The 19,962-nt window shown below is 44.9% G+C and overlaps 1 pseudogene; it reads left to right on the forward strand.

Annotated features, from left to right (window-relative positions):
- The first annotated feature begins 4,790 nt into the window (after nucleotides 1-4,790).
- Nucleotides 4,791-19,962, forward strand: part of LOC118382337 (WASH complex subunit 5-like) — a 67,102-nt pseudogene continuing 51,930 nt past the window's right edge.

Below are 19,962 nucleotides of genomic sequence, written 5' to 3' on the forward strand. Positions count from 1 at the left end.
TCTGTCTTCACCATGCTTTATCTAATCAGCTGTTCTGTCTCCTCACCATGCTTTATCTAATCAGCTGTCTCTGTCTCCTCACCATGCTTTATCTAATCAGCTGTTCTGTCTCCTCACCATGCTTTATCTAATCAGCTGTTCTGTCTCCTCACCATGCTTTATCTAATCAGCTGTTCTGTCTCCTCACCATGCTTTATCTAATCAGCTGTTCTGTCTCTGTCTCCTCACCATGCTTTATCTAATCAGCTGTTCTGTCTCTGTCTCCTCACCATGCTTTATCTAATCAGCTGTTCTGTCTCCTCACCATGCTTTATCTAATCAGCTGTTCTGTCTCCTCACCATGCTTTATCTAATCAGCTGTTCTGTTCTGTCTCCTCACCATGCTTTATCTAATCAGCTGTTCTGTCTCCTCACCATGCTTTATCTAATCAGCTGCTCTGTCTCCTCACCATGCTTTATCTAATCAGCTGTCTCTGTCCTCACCATGCTTTATCTAATCAGCTGTCTCTGTCTCCTCACCATGCTTTATCTAATCAGCTGTTCTGTCTCTGTCTCTGTTTGCCCTCACCATGCTTTATCTAATAATAATCAGCTGCTCTGTCTCCTCACCATGCTTTATCTTTCAGCTGTTCTGTCTCCTCACCAATCTAAGATGTCTGTCTCCTCACCATGCTTTATCTAATCAGCTGTTCTGTCTCTGTCTCCTCACCATGCTTTATCTAATCAGCTGTTCTGTCTCCTCACCATGCTTTATCTAATCAGCTGTTCTGTCTCTGTCTCCTCACCATGCTTTATCTAATAATAATCAGCTGCTCTGTCTCCTCACCATGCTTTATCTAATCAGTCTCCTCACCATGTCTAATAATAATCTGTCTCCTCACCATGCTTTATCTAATCAGCTGTTCTGTCTCCTCACCATGCTTTATCTAATCAGTTGTTCTGTCTCTCACCATGCTTTATCTAATCAGCTGTTCTGTCTCTGTCTCCTCACCATGCTTTATCTAATCAGCTGTTTTGTCTCCTCACCATGCTTTATCTAATCTGCTGTCTCTGTCTCCTCACCATGCTTTATCTAATCAGCTGTTCTGTCTCCTCACCATGCTTTATCTAATCAGCTGTTCTGTCTCTGTCTCCTCACCATGCTTTATCTAATCAGCTGTTCTGTCTCCTCACCATGCTTTATCTAATCAGCTGTTCTGTCTCTGTCTCCTCACCATGCTTTATCTAATCAGCTGTCTCTGTCTCCTCACCATGCTTTATCTAATCAGCTGTTCTGTCTCCTCCTCACCATGCTTTATCTAATCAGCTGTTCTGTCTCCTCACCACGCTTTATCTAATCAGCTGTTCTGTCTCTCTCCTCACCATGCTTTATCTAATCAGCTGTTCTGTCTCCTCACCATGCTTTATCTAATCAGCTGTTCTGTCTCCTCACCATGCTTTATCTAATCAGCTGTTCTGTCTCACCATGCTTTATCTAATCACTGTTCTGTCTCTGTCTCCTTTATCTAATCAGCTGTTCTGTCTCCTCACCATGCTTTATCTAATCAGCTGTTCTGTCTCCTCACCATGCTTTATCTAATCAGCTGTTCTGTCTCCTCACCATGCTTTATCTAATCAGCTGTTCTGTCTCTGTCCTCACCATGCTTTATCAGCTGTTCTGTCTCCTCACCATGCTTTATCTAATCAGCTGTTCTGTCTCCTCACCATGCTTTATCTAATCAGCTGTTCTGTCTCCTCACCATGCTTTATCTAATCAGCTGTTCTGTCTCCTCACCATGCTTTATCTAATCAGCTGTTCTGTCTCCTCACCATGCTTTATCTAATCAGCTGTTCTGTCTCCTCACCATGCTTTATCTAATCAGCTGTTCTGTCTCCTCACCATGCTTTATCTAATCAGCTGTTCTGTCTCCTCACCATGCTTTATCTAATCAGCTGCTCTGTCTCCTCACCATGCTTTATCTAATCAGCTGTTCTGTCTCCTCACCATGCTTTATCTAATCAGCTGTTCTGTCTCCTCACCATGCTTTATCTAATCAGCTGTTCTGTCTCCTCACCATGCTTTATCTAATCAGCTGTTCTGTCTCCTCACCATGCTTTATCTAATCAGCTGTTCTGTCTCCTCACCATGCTTTATCTAATCAGCTGTTCTGTCTCCTCACCATGCTTTTTCTAATCAGCTGTCTCTGTCTCCTCACCATGCTTTATCTAATCAGCTGTTCTGTCTCCTCACCATGCTTTATCTAATCAGCTGTCTCTGTCTCCTCACCATGCTTTATCTAATCAGCTGTTCTGTCTCCTCACCATGCTTTATCTAATCAGCTGTTCTGTCTCCTCACCATGCTTTATCTAATCAATAATCAGCTGTTCTGTCTCCTCACCATGCTTTATCTAATCAGCTGTTCTGTCTCTGTCTCCTCACCATGCTTTATCTAATCAGCTGTCTCTGTCTCCCCTCACCATGCTTTATCTAATCAGCTGTTCTGTCTCCTCACCATGCTTTATCTAATCAGCTGTTCTGTCTCCTCACCATGCTTTATCTAATCAGCTGTTCTGTCTCCTCACCTGCTTTATCTAATCAGCTGCTCTGTCTCCTCACCATGCTTTATCTAATCAGCTGTTCTGTCTCCTCACCATGCTTTATCTAATCAGCTGTCTCTGTCTCCTCACCATGCTTTATCTAATCAGCTGTTCTGTCTCCTCACCATGCTTTATCTAATCAGCTGTTCTGTCTCCTCACCATGCTTTATCTAATCAGCTGTCTCTGTCTCCTCACCATGCTTTATCTAACCAGCTGTCTCTGTCTCTCACCATGCTTTTATCTAATCAGCTGTTCTGTCTCCTCACCATGCTTATCTAATCAGCTGTCTCTCTGTCTCCTCACCATGCTTTATCTAATCAGCTGTTCTGTCTCTGTCTCCTCACCATGCTTTATCTAATCAGCTGTTCTGTCTCTGTCCTCACCATGCTTTATCTAATCAGCTGTCTCTGTCTCCTCACCATGCTTTATCTAATCAGCTGTTCTGTCTCTGTCTCCTCACCATGCTTTATCTAATCAGCTGTTCTGTCTCCTCACCATGCTTTATCTAATCAGCTGTCTCTGTCTCCTCACCATGCTTTATCTAATCAGTTCTGCTCTGTCTCCTCACCATGCTTTATCTAATCAGCTGTTCTGTTCTGTCTCCTCACCATGCTTTATCTAATCAGCTGTTCTGTCTCCTCACCATGCTTTATCTAATCAGCTGCTCTGTCTCCCTCACCATGCTTTATCTAATCAGCTGTCTCTGTCTCCTCACCATGCTTTATCTAATCAGCTGTTCTGTCTCCTCACCATGCTTTATCTAATCAGCTGCTCTGTCTCCTCACCATGCTTTATCTAATCAGCTGTCTCTGTCTCCTCACCATGCTTTATCTAATCAGCTGTTCTGTTCTGTCTCCTCACCATGCTTTATCTAATCAGATGTCTGTCTCCTCACCATGCTTTATCTAATCAGCTGTTCTGTCTCCTCACCATGCTTTATCTAATCAGCTGTTCTGTCTCCTCACCATGCTTTATCTAATCAGCTGTCTGTCTCTCACCATGCTTTATCTAATCAGCTGTTCTGTCTCCTCACCATGCTTTATCTAATCAGCTGTTCTGTCTCCTCACCATGCTTTATCTAATCAGCTGTTCTGTCTCCTCACCATGCTTTATCTAATCAGCTGTCTCTGTCTCCTCACCATGCTTTATCTAATCAGCTGTCTCTGTCTCTGTCTCCTCACCATGCTTTATCTAATCAGCTGTCTGTCTCCTCACCATGCTTTATCTAATCAGCTGTTCTGTCTCCTCACCATGCTTTATCTAATCAGCTGTTCTGTCTCCTCACCATGCTTTATCTAATCAGCTGTTCTGTCTCCTCACCATGCTTTATCTAATCAGCTGTTCTGTCTCCTCACCATGCTTTATCTAATCAGCTGTTCTGTCTCCTCACCATGCTTTATCTAATCAGCTGTTCTGTCTCCTCACCATGCTTTATCTAATCAGCTGTTCTTCTCTCCAGGTATCTGGATGATCTGTATGATCAGCTGTTTGAGTTTACATTCAACAGACCCTGGAGACGGTGCTGCTGAATGAGGATGGAAAACAGCTCCTGGTAAAAAAATCAATCAACATTTATTTACATTTTTATTTTACTCTGTCTCCTCAAGTCAGTTAAGAATAAATTAGTGTTTTCAATGACTGTTAACTAGCCTTGTTCAGGGGAACAGTGGGTTAACTAGCCTTGTTCAGGGGAACAGTGGGTTAACTAGCCTTGTTCATGCTTTATCTAATCAGGGGAACAGTGGGTTAACTAATCAGCCTTGTTCAGGGGAACAGTGGGTTAACTAGCCTTGTTCAGGGAACAGTGGGTTAACTAACCCTTCCAACGCTCTAACCACCTGCCTACCTGCTGTCTCTAACCACTAGGCTTTATCCCTGCCTGCCCAATCTCTTGTAATTACTTAGATTTTGTAGAAGGGCCATGCTTTATTCTAATCAGCTGTCTGTCTCCTCACCATGCTTTATCTAATCAGCTGTTCTGTCTCCTATGATCAACTTATATACATTTAGGAAAATCGTCCCTGTATGTTTCAGCTGTCATGTCCTGAAAGTATGTTAGAGTCCTACCATGTGCTGTTTGTCTCCTAATTGGTAACCAGTGTGAGGCGCTGTATGCTTTATCTATGGAGTCATGCTGTTGGTTATTGATTCAACAGAAGATGGAGGGGAGGCAAAAATCAACAACATTTATTTACATTTTTATTTTACTCAGAGAGAGGATGCTGGTGTCCTACTATAGATACAGGTTGAGACCTGTTGCTGCTGTTTTTGGGGGGAAAATGGCTTCTACATCCTTTATACAATCCTATAATACTATGATAGTATCTATAATACTATGATAGTATCTATAATACTATGATAGTATCTATATCTATAATACTCTCTATAATGGCTTCTACATCCTTTATACAATCCTTTTAAGAATCAATCCTCTTTGTTATTTTGTCAGGGACCCTTTAATGGTGTCAGTAATACTATCTATAATACTATACTACTATCTATAATAATATCTATAATACTATATATAATACTGTAATACTATCTGTCTAATACAGTAATACTCTCTCTAATACTCTTTTACTCTATAATACTGTAATACTACTATCTATAATACTATGATAATATCTATAATACTGTAATACTATCTATACTACTATATATAATACTGTACTACTATCTATAATACTGTACTACTATCTATAATACTGTAATACTCTCTATAATACTGTAATGCTCTCTATAATACTGTAGTACTATCTATCATACTGTAGTAGTACTACAGTATTGTAGTAGTATCTATCATTTGAATGAAAGAAAAACAACCATCTGATTGGAGCGTGCTACTAGCTATACATGTCCTGTTTGTGTGTCCAGTGCTGCCCGCTCCTCAGCAGACTCTAACCTGGATGACATCTGTAAGCTGCTGCGGAGTACTGGCTACTCCAGCCAATCAGGCCAAGCGGCCAGCTAACTACCCCGAGAGCTACTTCCAGAGAGTACCTATCAGTTCTACCTTCATCAGCATGGTGATCGGGAGGCTGCGATCTGACGACATCTATAACCAGGTAAGACTCGGGGGAGTACCTATCAGTTCTACCTTCATCAGCATGGTGATCGGGAGGCTGCGCTCTGATGACATCTATAACCAGGTAGAACTGAGTTGTTATTATTATTGGTGTTGTTATTATTGTTATTATTATTATCATTATTGTTATTATTATTGGTAGTGTTATTATTATTGTTATTATTATTATTGTTATTATTGTTGTTGTTATTGTTATGATTATTATTGTTATTATTATTGTTATTGTTATTATTATTGTTATTATTATTACTATTATTGTTGTTATTATTATTGTTGTTGTTATTATTGTTATTATTATTACTATTGTTATTATTGGTGTTATTATTGTTGTTGTTATTATTATTACTATTGTTGTTATTGTTGGTGTCATTGTTGTTGTTATTATTATTTTTAAACCATTTGTTTTATTACCTTTTTAAAAGGAGTGTCATACTAACACTGTCATGGAGTGTCACTGTCATATGGAGTGTCATTACTGTCATATGGAGTGTCATACTAACCCACTGTCATATGGAGGTCATACTAACCCACTGTCATTATTGTCATGTAACCCACTGTCATATGGATGTCATTAACCCACTGTCATATGGTTGTCATACTAACCCACTGTCATATGGAGTGTCATACTAACCCACTGTCATATGGAGTGTCATACTAACCCACTGTCATATGGAGTGTCATACTAACCCACTGTCATATTGTCATTAACCCACTGTCATATGGAGTGTCATACTAACCCACTGTCATATGGAGTGTCATACTAACCCACTGTCATATGGAGTGTCATACTAACCCACTGTCATATGGAGTGTCATACTAACCCACTGTCATATGGAGTGTCATACTAACCCACTGTCATATGGAGTGTCATACTAACCACTGTCATATGGAGTGTCATACTAACCCACTGTCATATGGAGTGTCATACTAACCCACTGTCATATGGAGTGTCATACTAACCCACTGTCATATGGAGTGTCATACTAACCCACTGTCATATGGAGTGTCATACTAACCCACTGTCATATGGAGTGTCATACTAACCCACTGTCATATGGAGTGTCATACTAACCCACTGTCATATGGAGTGTCATACTAACCCACTGTCATATGGAGTGTCATACTAACCCACTGTCATATGGAGTGTCATACTAACCCACTGTCATATGGAGTGTCATACTAACTAACCCCACTGTCATATGGAGTGTCATACTAACCACTGTCATATGGAGTGTCATACTAACCCACTGTCATATGGAGTGTCATACTAACCCACTGTCATATGGAGTGTCATACTAACCCACTGTCATATGGAGTGTCATACTAACCCACTGTCATATGGAGTGTCATACTAACTCACTGTCATATGGAGTGTCATACTAACCACTGTCATATGGAGTGTCATACTAACCCACTGTCATATGGAGTGTCATACTAACCCACTGTCATATGGAGTGTCATACTAACCCACTGTCATATGGAGTGTCATACTAACCCACTGTCATATGGAGTGTCATACTAACCCACTGTCATATGGAGTGTCATACTAACCCACTGTCATATGGAGTGTCATACTAACCCACTGTTCTCCTAGTTAGTATTGTAAACACCCCATTGGTTCCCTTTTATTTGATTTATTTTCCCTTTATTTTACCTTTATTTTACCTTTATTTTACCAGGCAAGTCAGTTAAGAACAAATTCTTATTTTCAATGACTGCCTAGGAACAGTGGGGTTAACTGGTCTAGGAACAGGGTTAACTGCCTTGTTCAGGGGCAGAACGACAGATTTGTACCTTGTCAGCTCGGGGATTTGAACTTGCAACCTTTCGGTTACTTGTCCAACACTCTAACCACTAGGCTACCCTGCCGCCCCAGGGTAGCCTAGTGGTTAGTATTCTTGAACTGAATGACATTTCTTACACACTCACTAATGCTACAATATTACATTGTCTTTAATGTTTTATTCAATCTATTTGTATGTTACGATCATGAAATCTTCTGATTCTCAGATCCATGTTTCGTCCTGTCTCTAAAGCTGTCCTGTGTCTCCTAAAGCTGTCCTGTGTCTCCTAAAGCTGTCCTGTGTCTCCTAAAGCTGTCCTGTGTCTCTAAAGCTGTCCTGTGTCTCTAAAGCTGTCCTGTGTCTCTAAAGCTGTCCTGTGTCTCTAAAGCTATTATTATATAAAGCTGTCCTGTGTCTCTAAAGCTGTCCTGTGTCTCTAAAGCTGTCCTGTGTCTCCTAAAGCTGTCCTGTCTCTAAAGCTGTCCTGCGTCTCTAAAGCTGTCCTGTGTCTCCTAAAGCTGTCCTGTGTCTCCTAAAGCTGTCCTGTGTCCCTAAAGCTGTCCTGTGTCCTCTAAAGCTGTCCTGTGTCCCTAAAGCTGTCCTGTGTCCCCTAAAGCTGTCCTGTGTCTCTAAAGCTGTCCTGTGTCTCTAAAGCTGTCCTGCGTCTCTAAAGCTGTCCTGCGTCTCTAAAGCTGTCCTGCGTCTCTAAAGCTGTCCTGCGTCTCTAAAGCTGTCCTGCGTCTCTAAAGCTGTCCTGTGTCTCCTAAAGCTGTCCTGTGTCTCCTAAAGCTGTCCTGTGTCTCCTAAAGCTGTCCTGTGTCCTCTAAAGCTGTCCTGTGTCCCTAAAGCTGTCCTGTGTCCCCTAAAGCTGTCCTGTGTCTCTAAAGCTGTCCTGTGTCTCTAAAGCTGTCCTGTGTCTCTAAAGCTGTCCTGCGTCTCTAAAGCTGTCCTGCGTCTCTAAAGCTGTCCTGCGTCTCTAAAGCTGTCCTGCGTCTCTAAAGCTGTCCTGCGTCTCTAAAGCTGTCCTGCGTCTCTAAAGCTGTCCTGCGTCTCTAAAGCTGTCCTGCGTCTCCTAAAGCTGTCCTGTGTCTCCTAAAGCTGTCCTGTGTCTCCTAAAGCTGTCCTGTGTCTCCTAAAGCTGTCCTGTGTCTCTAAAGCTGTCCTGTGTCTCTAAAGCTGTCCTGTGTCTCTAAAGCTGTCCTGTGTCTCTAAAGCTGTCCTGTGTCTCTAAAGCTGTCCTGTGTCTCTAAAGCTGTCCTGTGTCTCTAAAGCTGTCCTGTGTCTCCTAAAGCTGTCCTGTGTCTCCTAAAGCTGTCCTGTGTCTCTAAAGCTGTCCTGTGTCTCTAAAGCTGTCCTGTGTCTCTAAAGCTGTCCTGTGTCTCTAAAGCTGTCCTGTGTCTCTAAAGCTGTCCTGTGTCTCTAAAGCTGTCCTGTGTCTCTAAAGCTGTCCTGTGTCTCTAAATCTGTCCTGTGTCTCTAAAGCTGTCCTGTGTCTCCTAAAGCTGTCCTGTGTCTCCTAAAGCTGTCCTGTGTCTCCTAAAGCTGTCCTGTGTCTCTAAAGCTGTCCTGTGTCTCTAAAGCTGTCCTGTGTCTCTAAAGCTGTCCTGTGTCTCCTAAAGCTGTCCTGTGTCTCCTAAAGCTGTCCTGTGTCTCTAAAGCTGTCCTGTGTCTCTAAAGCTGTCCTGTGTCTCTAAAGCTGTCCTGTGTCTCCTAAAGCTGTCCTGTGTCTCCTAAAGCTGTCCTGTGTCTCCTAAAGCTGTCCTGTGTCTCCTAAAGCTGTCCTGTGTCTCCTAAAGCTGTCCTGTGTCTCCTAAAGCTGTCCTGTGTCTCTAAAGCTGTCCTGTGTCTCCTAAAGCTGTCCTGTGTCTCCCCCAGGTGTCTGCGTACCCTCTGCCTGAGCATCGCAGCACAGCATTGGCTAACCAGGCTGCCATGCTGTATGTCTGTCTCTACTTCATTCCCTCCATACTTCAGACTCAACAGGCCAAGATGAGGGAGATAGTGGACAAGTACTTCCCTGATAACTGGGTGAGAGACTCATCTAAACTCTACTTCCCTGATAACTGGGTGAGAGACTCATCTAAACTCTACTTCCCTGATAACTGGGTGAGAGACTGTATCTACATTTACATTTACATTTAAGTCATTTAGCAGACGATAACTTATCCAATCTAAACTCTACTTCCCTGATAACTGGGTGAGAGACTGTATCTAAACTCTACTTCCCTGATAACTGGGTGAGAGACTGTATCTAAACTCTACTTCCCTGATAACTGGGTGAGAGACTGTATCTAAACTCTACTTCCCTGATTACTGGGTGAGAGACTGTATCTAAACTCTACTTCCCTGTTAACTGGGTGAGAGACTGACTCTACTTCCTGATAACTGGGTGAGAGACCGTATCTAATCTCTACTTCCTGATAACTGGGTGAGAGACTGACTAAACTCTACTTCCTGATAACTGGGTGAGAGACTGTATCTAAACTCTACTTCCCTGTTAACTGGGTGAGAGACTGACTCTACTTCCCTGATAACTGGGTGAGAGACTGTATCTAAACTCTACTTCCCTGATAACTGGGGAGAGACTGTATCTAAACTCTACTTCCCTGTTAACTGGGTGAGAGACTGTATCTAAACTCTACTTCCCTGATAACTGGGTGAGAGACTGTATCTAAACTCTACTTCCCTGATAACTGGGTGAGAGACTGTATCTAATCTCTACTTCCCTGAATACTAGGAAAAACATTTAGAGTACTTGTTTGTCTTGATGCGGTATATTTCCCTCGGTCTCCAGCCATTACGCTCGTTTCAAGTATTGACAATTTCTCCTCTGCAGGTCATCAGTGTCTACATGGGAATCACTGTGAATCTGGTGGAGGCCTGGGAACCGTATAAAGCTGCGAAGATCGCCCTCAACTACACCCTGGACTCAGCCAATATCAGAGAGCAGGTACGGAGGCGAACGGGCTATACTGACAAAACGTCTGCTAACGTGAAATGGTTTTCACTCGGGTTTCCCATCAGGCCTTGCTAGAGACGTGACTCTCCCATCATATCCTTCACAAGTTGTTGTGGAAAATGTGGAAAAGGCCTGCTTGTGACCCCCCCACTGCCATGTTATAACACCTGTTATAACACCCTATAACCAACCGTACGTCAACCCTCCTCTAGGCCAGTCGTTATGACCCCCACTCAGTAACACCTGCAATGGAGGGCAGCATGGAGGGCCACAGATCCAGCAGCTGCTGAAGGAAGGGTTCCTGAGGGAGGAGATCGCCCTGGATAACGCATCCCCAAGCTGCTCAACTGTCTCCGGGACTGTAACGTTTCCATACGCTGGCTGATGCTACACACTGCAGACTCGGGTAGGGCCTTCCTGTTGACGTCTAGGTCCATGCATCAAATGGGCTTACTACTGATTTATGGAAGCATTAATAAAGGCCTTATGAAGGGTTCAGGAAGCATCTATAAAGGGTTCAGGAAGCATCTATAAAGGGTTCAGGAAGCATCCATGAAGGGTTCAGGAAGCATCCATGAAGGGTTCATGAAGCATCCATGAAGGGTTCATGAAGCGTCCATAAAGGGTTCATGAAGGCCCATAAAGGGTTCATGAAGCGTCCATAAAGGGTTCAGCGAAGCGTCCATGAAGGGTTCATGAAGCGTCCATGAAGGGTTCATGAAGCGTCCATAAAGGGTTCATGAAGGCCCATGAAGGGTTCAGGAAGCATCCATAAAGGGTTCATGAAGCATCCATAAAGGGTTCATGAAGCATCCATGAAGCATCCATGAAGGGTTCAGGAAGCGTCCATAAAGGGTTCAGGAAGCGTCCATAAAGGGTTCAGGAAGCATCCATAAAGGGTTCAGGAAGCGCCCATAAAGGGTTCAGGAAGCGTCCATAAAGGGTTCATGAAGCGTCCATGAAGGGTTCATGAAGCGTCCATGAAGGGTTCATGAAGCGTCCATAAAGGGTTCATGAAGCATCCATAAAGGGTTCATGAAGCGTCCATAAAGGGTTCATGAAGCGTCCATAAAGGGTTCAGGAAGCGTCCATAAAGGGTTCAGGAAGCGTCCATGAAGGGTTCAGGAAGCATCCATGAAGGGTTCAGGAAGCATCCATGAAGGGTTCAGGAAGCATCCATAAAGGCATTAGAAAGGGTTCAGGAAGCATCCATAAAGGGTTCAGGAAGCATCCATAAAGGGTTCAGGAAGCATCTATAAAGGGTTCAGGAAGCATCTATAAAGGGTTCAGGAAGCATCTATAAAGGGTTCAGGAAGCATCTATAAAGGGTTCAGGAAGCATCTATAAAGGGTTCAGGAAGCATCCATAAAGGGTTCAGGAAGCATCCATAAAGGGTTCAGGAAGCATCCATAAAGGGTTCAGGAAGCATCCATAAAGGGTTCAGGAAGCATCCATAAAGGGTTCAGGAAGCATCCATAAAGGGTTCAGGAAGCATCCATAAAGGGTTCAGGAAGCATCCATAAAGGGTTCAGGAAGCATCCATGAAGGGTTCAGGAAGCATCCATGAAGGGTTCATAAAAGGGTTGAAGCCTTTTAATTTAGTTTGTTTAAAGTGGGAATGAGAACTAGTATCAAAACTATAAAGGGCAGAACCTCCAGTAGCATCATATCAGACAGAACCTCCAGTAGCATCGTATCAGACAGAACCTCCAGTAGAATTGTGTCAGGCTGAACCTCGGGTGTAATCGTCGGGCTGAACTCGGTGTAATCGTGTCGGGCTGAACCTCTGGTCGGGTAATCGTAATCGTCGGGCTGAACCTCTGGTGTAATCGTGTCGGGCTGGAACCTCGGGTGTAATCGTGCCGGGCTGAACCTCGGGCATCGTGGGCTGAAGCATCCATAAAGGGCTGAACCTCTGGTGTAATCGTCCGGGCTGAACCTCTGGTGTAATCGTGCCGGGCTGAACCTCTGGTTAATCGTGCCGGGCTGAACCTCTGGTAATCGTGCCGGGCTGAACCTCTGGTGTAATCGTGAAGCCGGGCTGAACCTCTGGTTAATCGTGCCGGGCTGAACCTCTGGTGTAATCATGCCGGGCTGAACTCTGGTGTAATCGGAAGCCGGCTGAACTCGGGTGTAATCATGCCGGGCTGAAACCTCCGGGTGTAATCGCATGCCGGGTCACCTCCAGGTAATCGACGCTGTGTCACGCCAGGCGACGCTGTGGTCACGCCAGGTGCCTTGATCCCGCCAGGTGCTCCTATATCACGCCAGGTGCTCCTATATCACGCCAGGTGCTCCTATATCACGCCAGGCGCTCCTATATCACGCCAGGCGCTCCTATATCACGCCAGGCGCTCCCATATCACGCCAGGCGCCTCCTATATCACGCCAGGCGCTCCTATATCACGCCAGGCGCTCCTATATCCCGCCAGGCGCTCCTATATCACGCCAGGCGCCTCTATATCACGCCAGGCGCCTATATCACGCCAGGCGCTCTATATCCCGCCAGGCGAACCTCTGTATATCACGCCAGGCGCTCCTATATCACGCCAGGCGCTCCTATATCACGCCAGGCGCTCCTATATCACGCCAGGCGCTCCTATATCACGCCAGGTGCTCCTGTATCACACCAGGCGGTGCTGTGTCACGCCAGGTGCTCCTATATCACGCCAGGTGCTCCTGTATCACACCAGGCGGTGCTGTGTCACGCCAGGTGCTCCTATATCACGCCAGGCGCTCCTATATCACGCCAGGTGCTCCTATATCACACCAGGCGGTACTATATTCCTAAACTGTGTTGTCTTTTCTTCTTGCAGCCTATGATCCCAACAACAAGCGTCTGCGCCAGATCAAAGACCAGGTGATCAACGACTCCAAGTACAACCCCAAGATCCTGTTCCAGGTTCTCCTAGACACCGCCAGTTTGAGTTCACCCTCAAAGAGGTGAGTCTGAACCGTATCATATATGTCAAGTTGTAATTACACAATAAAATAAAAACACATGTTGGGTCTCTGAATATAAATGGTGAATTCACCATCTGCCCCCCTGTTTATTTTCCTCTCAGATGTTCAAGAAGATGCTGTCAGAGAAGCAGCTGAAATGGGAGAGTTATAGAGCTGAGGGATCTGAGAGGATGACCGAGCTGGCGGAGGTCTTCTCTGGGGTCAAGCCTCTAACCAGAGTGGAGAAGAATGGTGAGATGGATGATAGCGGAACTAGCTACGGCATCGAAACACACATAATTACCACAGCTGGTAGTTCGACATTAAAACACACATAATTACCACAGCTGGTAGTTCGACATTAAAACACACATAATTACCACAGCTGGTAGTTCGACATTAAAACACACCATAATTACCACAGCTGGTAGTTCGACATTAAAACACACATAATTACCACAGCTGGTAGTTCGACATTAAAACACACCATAATTACCACAGCTGGTAGTTCGACATTAAAACACACATAATTACCACAGCTGGTAGTTCGACATTAAAACACACATAATTACCACAGCTGGTAGTTCGACATTAAAACACACATAATTACCACAGCTGGTAGTTCGACATTAAAACACACATAATTACCACAGCTGGTAGTTCGACATTAAAACACACGTAATTACCACAGCTGGTAGTTCGACATTTAAACATAATTACCACAGCTGGTAGTTCGACATATAATTACCACAGCTGGTAGTTCGACATTACATAATTACCACAGCTGGTAGTTCGACATTAAAACACATAATTACCACAGCTGGTAGTTCGACATTAAAACACATAATTACCACAGCTGGTAGTTCGACATTAAAACACACATAATTACCACAGCTGGTAGTTCGACATTAAAACACACCATAATTACCACAGCTGGTAGTTCACATAATTACCACAGCTGGACTCCGTACTCTTATTGTGACTTCTGGTTGGAGTCAATCACTGAAACGGTTGATATGTGTGAGGTATACTGTACACTGATTGGACAAAGCATTAGGAACACCTGCTCTTTCCATGACATCGACTCACCAGGTGAATCCAGGTGAAAGATATGATCCTTATTGATGTCACTTGTTAAATCCTCTTCAATCAGTGTAAATGAAGGGGTGACGGGTTAAAGAAGGATGTTTAAGCCTTGAGACAATTGAGACATGGATTGTGTCTGTGTGCCATGCAGAGGGTGAATGGGCAAGACAGAAGATTTAAATGCCTTTGAACGGGTATGGTAGTAGGTGACGGGCGCCCCGGTTGTGTCAAGAACTGCAACGCTGCTGGGTTTTTCCACACTCAACAGTTTCCCGTGTGTATCAAGACTGGTCCACCACCCAATCGGTGAGAAGCATTGGAGTCGACATGGTCCACCACCCAACCCAAGTCATGGTCCACCACCCAATCGGTGAGAAGCATTGGAGTCGACATGGTCCACCACCCAATCGGTGAGAAGCATTGGAGTCAACATGGTCCACCACCCAATCGGAGGGAAGCATTGGAGTCAACATGGTCCACCACCCAATCGGTGGGAAGCATTGGAGTCAACATGGTCCACCACCCAATCGGAGGGAAGCATTGGAGTCAACATGGTCCACCACCCAATCGTGGGAAGCATTGGAGTCAACATGGTCCACCACCCAATCGGAGGGAAGCATTGGAGTCAACATGGTCCACCACCCAATCGGAGGGAAGCATTGGGAAGCATTGGAGTCAACATGGTCCACCACCCAATCGGAGGGAAGCATTGGAGTCAACATGGTCCACCACCCAATCGGTGGGAAGCATTGGAGTCAACATGGTCCACCACCCAATCGGAGGGAAGCATTGGAGTCAACATGGTCCACCACCCAATCGGTGGGAAGCATTGGAGTCAACATGGTCCACCACCCAATCGGAGGGAAGCATTGGAGTCAACATGGTCCACCACCCAATCGGAGGGAAGCATTGGAGTCAACATGGTCCACCACCCAATCGGAGGGAAGCATTGGAGTCAACATGGTCCACCACCCAATCGGAGGGAAGCATTGAGTCAACACCACCCAATCGGTGGGAAGCATTGGAGTCAACATGGTCCACCACCCAATCGGTGGGAAGCATTGGAGTCAACATGGTCCACCACCCAATCGGGAGGGAAGCATTGGAGGAATCGGAGGCATTGGAGTCAACATGGTCCACGGTGGGAAGCATTGGAGTCAACCAATCGGTGGGAAGCATTGGTCAACATGGTCAATCATGGTTTCGGTGGGAAGTCGCCAATCGGAGGGAAGCATTGGAGTCAACATGGTCCACCACCCACCGGAGGGGAAGCATTACCGTGCGTCAACATGGTCCAATCGGTGGGAAGCATTGCGTCAACATGGTCCAATCGGAGGAAGCATTGGAGTCAACATGGTCCAATCGGAGGGAAGCATTGGAGTCAACATGGTCCACGGTGGGAAGCATTGGAGTCAACATGGTCCACCACAATCGGAGGGAAGCATTGAGTCAACATGGTCCACCACCCAATCGGAGGGAAGCATTGGAGTCAACATGGTCCACCACCCAATCGGAGGAAGCATTGGAGTCAACATGGTCCAATCTGAGGAAGCATTGGAGTCAACATGGTCCAATCGGAGGGAAGCATTGGAGTCAACATGGTCCCGGTGGGAAGCCACAACATCGGAGGGAAGCATTGGAGTCAACATGGTCCAATCGGTGGGAAGCATGGTCCAATCGAGTGGGAAGCATGGTCCACCACCCAATCGGAGGGAAGCATTGGAGTCAACATGGTCCACCACCCAATCGGAGGGAAGCATTGGAGTCAACATGGTCCACAACCCAATCGGAGGAAGCATTGGAGTCAACATGGTCCACCACCCAATCGGTGGGAAGCATTGGAGTTAACATGGTCCACAACCCAATCGGAGGGAAGCATTGGAGTCAACATGGTCCAACATCCCATTTGAACGCCTTCGGCACCTTGTGAGTCCTTGGCCCCGGCAAACTGAGGCTGTTCTGAGGGGAAAAGGGGGTGCAACTCAATATTAGGAAGGTGTTCTAATGTTTTGTGTAGTCAGTGTACATGTTCTTAAAAGCTTGTGGCTCACTGTACCATAGCTATTCCTGTTGCAGGCTCACTGTACCATACTTATTCCTGTTGCAGGCTCACTGTACCATACTTATTCCTGTTGATGACTCACTGTACCATACTTATTCCTGTTGCAGGCTCACTGTACCATAGCTATTCCTGTTGCAGGCTCACTGTACCATACTTATTCCTGTTGCAGGCTCACTGTACCATACTTCTTCCTGTTGCAGGCTCACTGTACCATAGCTATTCCTGTTGCAGGCTCACTGTACCATACTTATTCCTGTTGCAGGCTCACTGTACCATGCTTATTCCTGTTGCAGGCTCACTGTCCCATACTTCTTCCTGTTGCAGGCTCACTGTACCATACTATTCCTGTTGCAGGCTCACTGTCCCATACTTATTCCTGTTGCAGGCTCACTGTCCCATACTTCTTCCTGTTGCAGGCTCACTGTACCATAGCTATTCCTGTTGCAGGCTCACTGTACCATACTTATTCCTGTTGCAGGCTCACTGGACCATACTTATTCCTGTTGCAGGCTCACTGTACCATACTTATTCCTGTTGCAGGCTCACTGTACTGTACTTATTCCTGTTGCAGGCTCACTGTACCATACTTATTCCTGATGCAGGCTCACTGTACCATACTTATTCCTGTTGCAGGCTCACTGTACCATACTTATTCCTGATGCAGGCTCACTGTACCATACTTATTCCTGTTGCAGGCTCACTGTACCATACTTATTCCTGTTGCAGGCTCACTGTACCATACTTATTCCTGTTGCAGGCTCACTGTACCATACTTCTTCCTGTTGCAGGCTCACTGTACCATACTTATTCCTGTTGCAGGCTCACTGTACCATACTTATTCCTGTTGCAGGCTCACTGTACCATACTTATTCCTGTTGATGGCTCACTGTACTGTACTTATTCCTGTTGCAGGCTCACTGTACCATACTTATTCCTGTTGCAGGTTCACTGTACCATACTTATTCCTGTTGCAGGCTCACTGTACCATACTTATTCCTGTTGCAGGCTCACTGTACCATACTTATTCCTGTTGCAGGCTCACTGTACCATACTTATTCCTGTTGCAGGTTCACTGTACCATACTTATTCCTGTTGCAGGCTCACTGTACCATAGCTTATTCCTGTTGCAGGCTCACTGTACCATACTTATTCCTGTTGCAGGCTCACTGTACCATACTTATTCCTGTTGCAGGTTCACTGTACCATACTTATTCCTGTTGCAGGCTCACTGTACCATAGCTATTCCTGTTGCAGGCTCACTGTACCATACTTATTCCTGTTGCAGGCTCACTGTACCATACTTATTCCTGTTGATGGCTCACTGTACCATACTTATCCTGTTGCAGGCTCACTGTACCATACTTATTCCTGTTGCAGGCTCACTGTACCATACTTATTCCTGTTGCAGGCTCACTGTACCATACTTATTCCTGTTGATGGCTCACTGTACCATACTTATCCCTGTTGCAGGCTCACTGTACCATACTTATTCCTGTTGCAGGTTCACTGTACCATACTTATTCCTGTTGATGGCTCACTGTACCATACTTATTCCTGTTGATGGCTCACTGTACCATACTTATTCCTGTTGATGGCTCACTGTACCATACTTATTCCTGTTGATGGCTCACTGTACCATACTTATTCCTGTTGCAGGTTCACTGTACCATACTTATTCCTGTTGCAGGCTCACTGTACCGTACTTATTCCTGTTGCAGGCTCACTGTACCATAGCTATTCCTGTTGCAGGCTCACTGTACCATACTTATTCCTGTTGCAATAGTGAAAGCTGATCTCACTATGCCATACTTCCATTCTAAACGCTCTAGATGTTGATGTGTGTTGTTGACGCGGTTGTTGTTGTGTTGGACAGAGAACCTGCAGGCATGGTTCAGGGAGATCTCGAAGCAGATCGAGTCTCTGAACTACGAGGACTCCACCGCGGCAGGCAGGAAGACCGTTCAGCTGATACAGGCCCTCGTAGAGGTGAGGCTGGGAAATTCACTGCAAACAACAACGACTAGAACGGGAACAAGAGTACAGTTATGTTATCTCTGGGTTACACTCTCAGTGACTGTTACATGGTCATTATATTATATGGTAACACTTTAGTGACCATTAGTATATTACATGGTCATTATATTACATGGTAACACTCTTAGTGACCGTTACATGGTAACACTCTCAGTGACCGTTACATGGTAACACTCTCAGTGACCGTTACATGGTAACACTCTCAGTGACCGTTACATGGTAACACTCTCAGTGACCGTTACATGGTAACACTCTCAGTGACCGTTACATGGTAACACTCTCAGTGACCGTTACATGGTAACACTCTTCAGTGACCGTTACATGGTAACACTCTTAGTGACTTCAGTTACATGGTAACACTCTCAGTGACCGTTACATGGTAACACTCTCAGTGACCATGGTAACACTCTCAGTGATCATGGTATATTACATGGTAACACTCTTAGTGACCGTTACATGGTAACACTCTTAGTGACCGTTACATGGTAACACTCTTAGTGACCGTTACATGGTAACACTCTTAGTGACCGTTACACGGTAACACTCTTAGTGACCGTTACATGGTAACACTCTTAGTGACCGTTACTCTCATGGTAACACTCTTAGTGACATGATCATTATATTACATGGTAACACTCTTAGTGACCGTTACATGGTAACACTCTTACTGACCGTTACATGGTAACACTCTTAGTGACCGTTACATGGACTCAGTGACCATACACGGTAACACTCTCAGTGACCGTTACATGGTAACACTCTCAGTGACCGTTACATGGTAACACTCTTAGTGATCATTATATTACATGGTAACACTCTAGTGACCGTTACATGGTAACACTTACTGACAGCTACATGGTAACACTCTCAGTGACCGTTACATGGTAACACTCTTAGTGACCGTTACATGGTAACACTCTCAGTGACCGTTACACGGTAACACTTAGTATTACATGGTAACACTCTCAGTGACCGTTACATGGTAACACTCTTAGTGACCGTTACATGGTAACACTCTTAGTGACCATTACATGATCATTATATTACATGGTAACACTCTTAGTGACCGTTACATGGTAACACTCTTAGTGACCATTACATGGTAACATTATGATTAGTGACCGTTACATGGTAACACTCTCAGTGACCGTTACATGATCATTATATTACATGGTAACACTCTTAGTGACCGTTACATGGTAACACTCTTAGTGACCGTTACATGGTAACACTCTTAGTGACCGTTACATGGTAACACTCTTAGTGACCGTTACATGGTAACACTCTTAGTGACCGTTACATGGTAACACTCTTAGTGACCGTTACATGGTAACACTCTTAGTGACCGTTACATGGTAACACTCTTAGTGACCGTTACATGGTAACACTCTTAGTGACCGTTACATGGTAACACTCTTAGTGACCGTTACA

The sequence above is a fragment of the Oncorhynchus keta genome, unplaced genomic scaffold, assembly GCF_023373465.1.
Source record: "Oncorhynchus keta strain PuntledgeMale-10-30-2019 unplaced genomic scaffold, Oket_V2 Un_scaffold_16992_pilon_pilon, whole genome shotgun sequence".
NCBI lineage: Eukaryota > Metazoa > Chordata > Actinopteri > Salmoniformes > Salmonidae > Oncorhynchus > Oncorhynchus keta.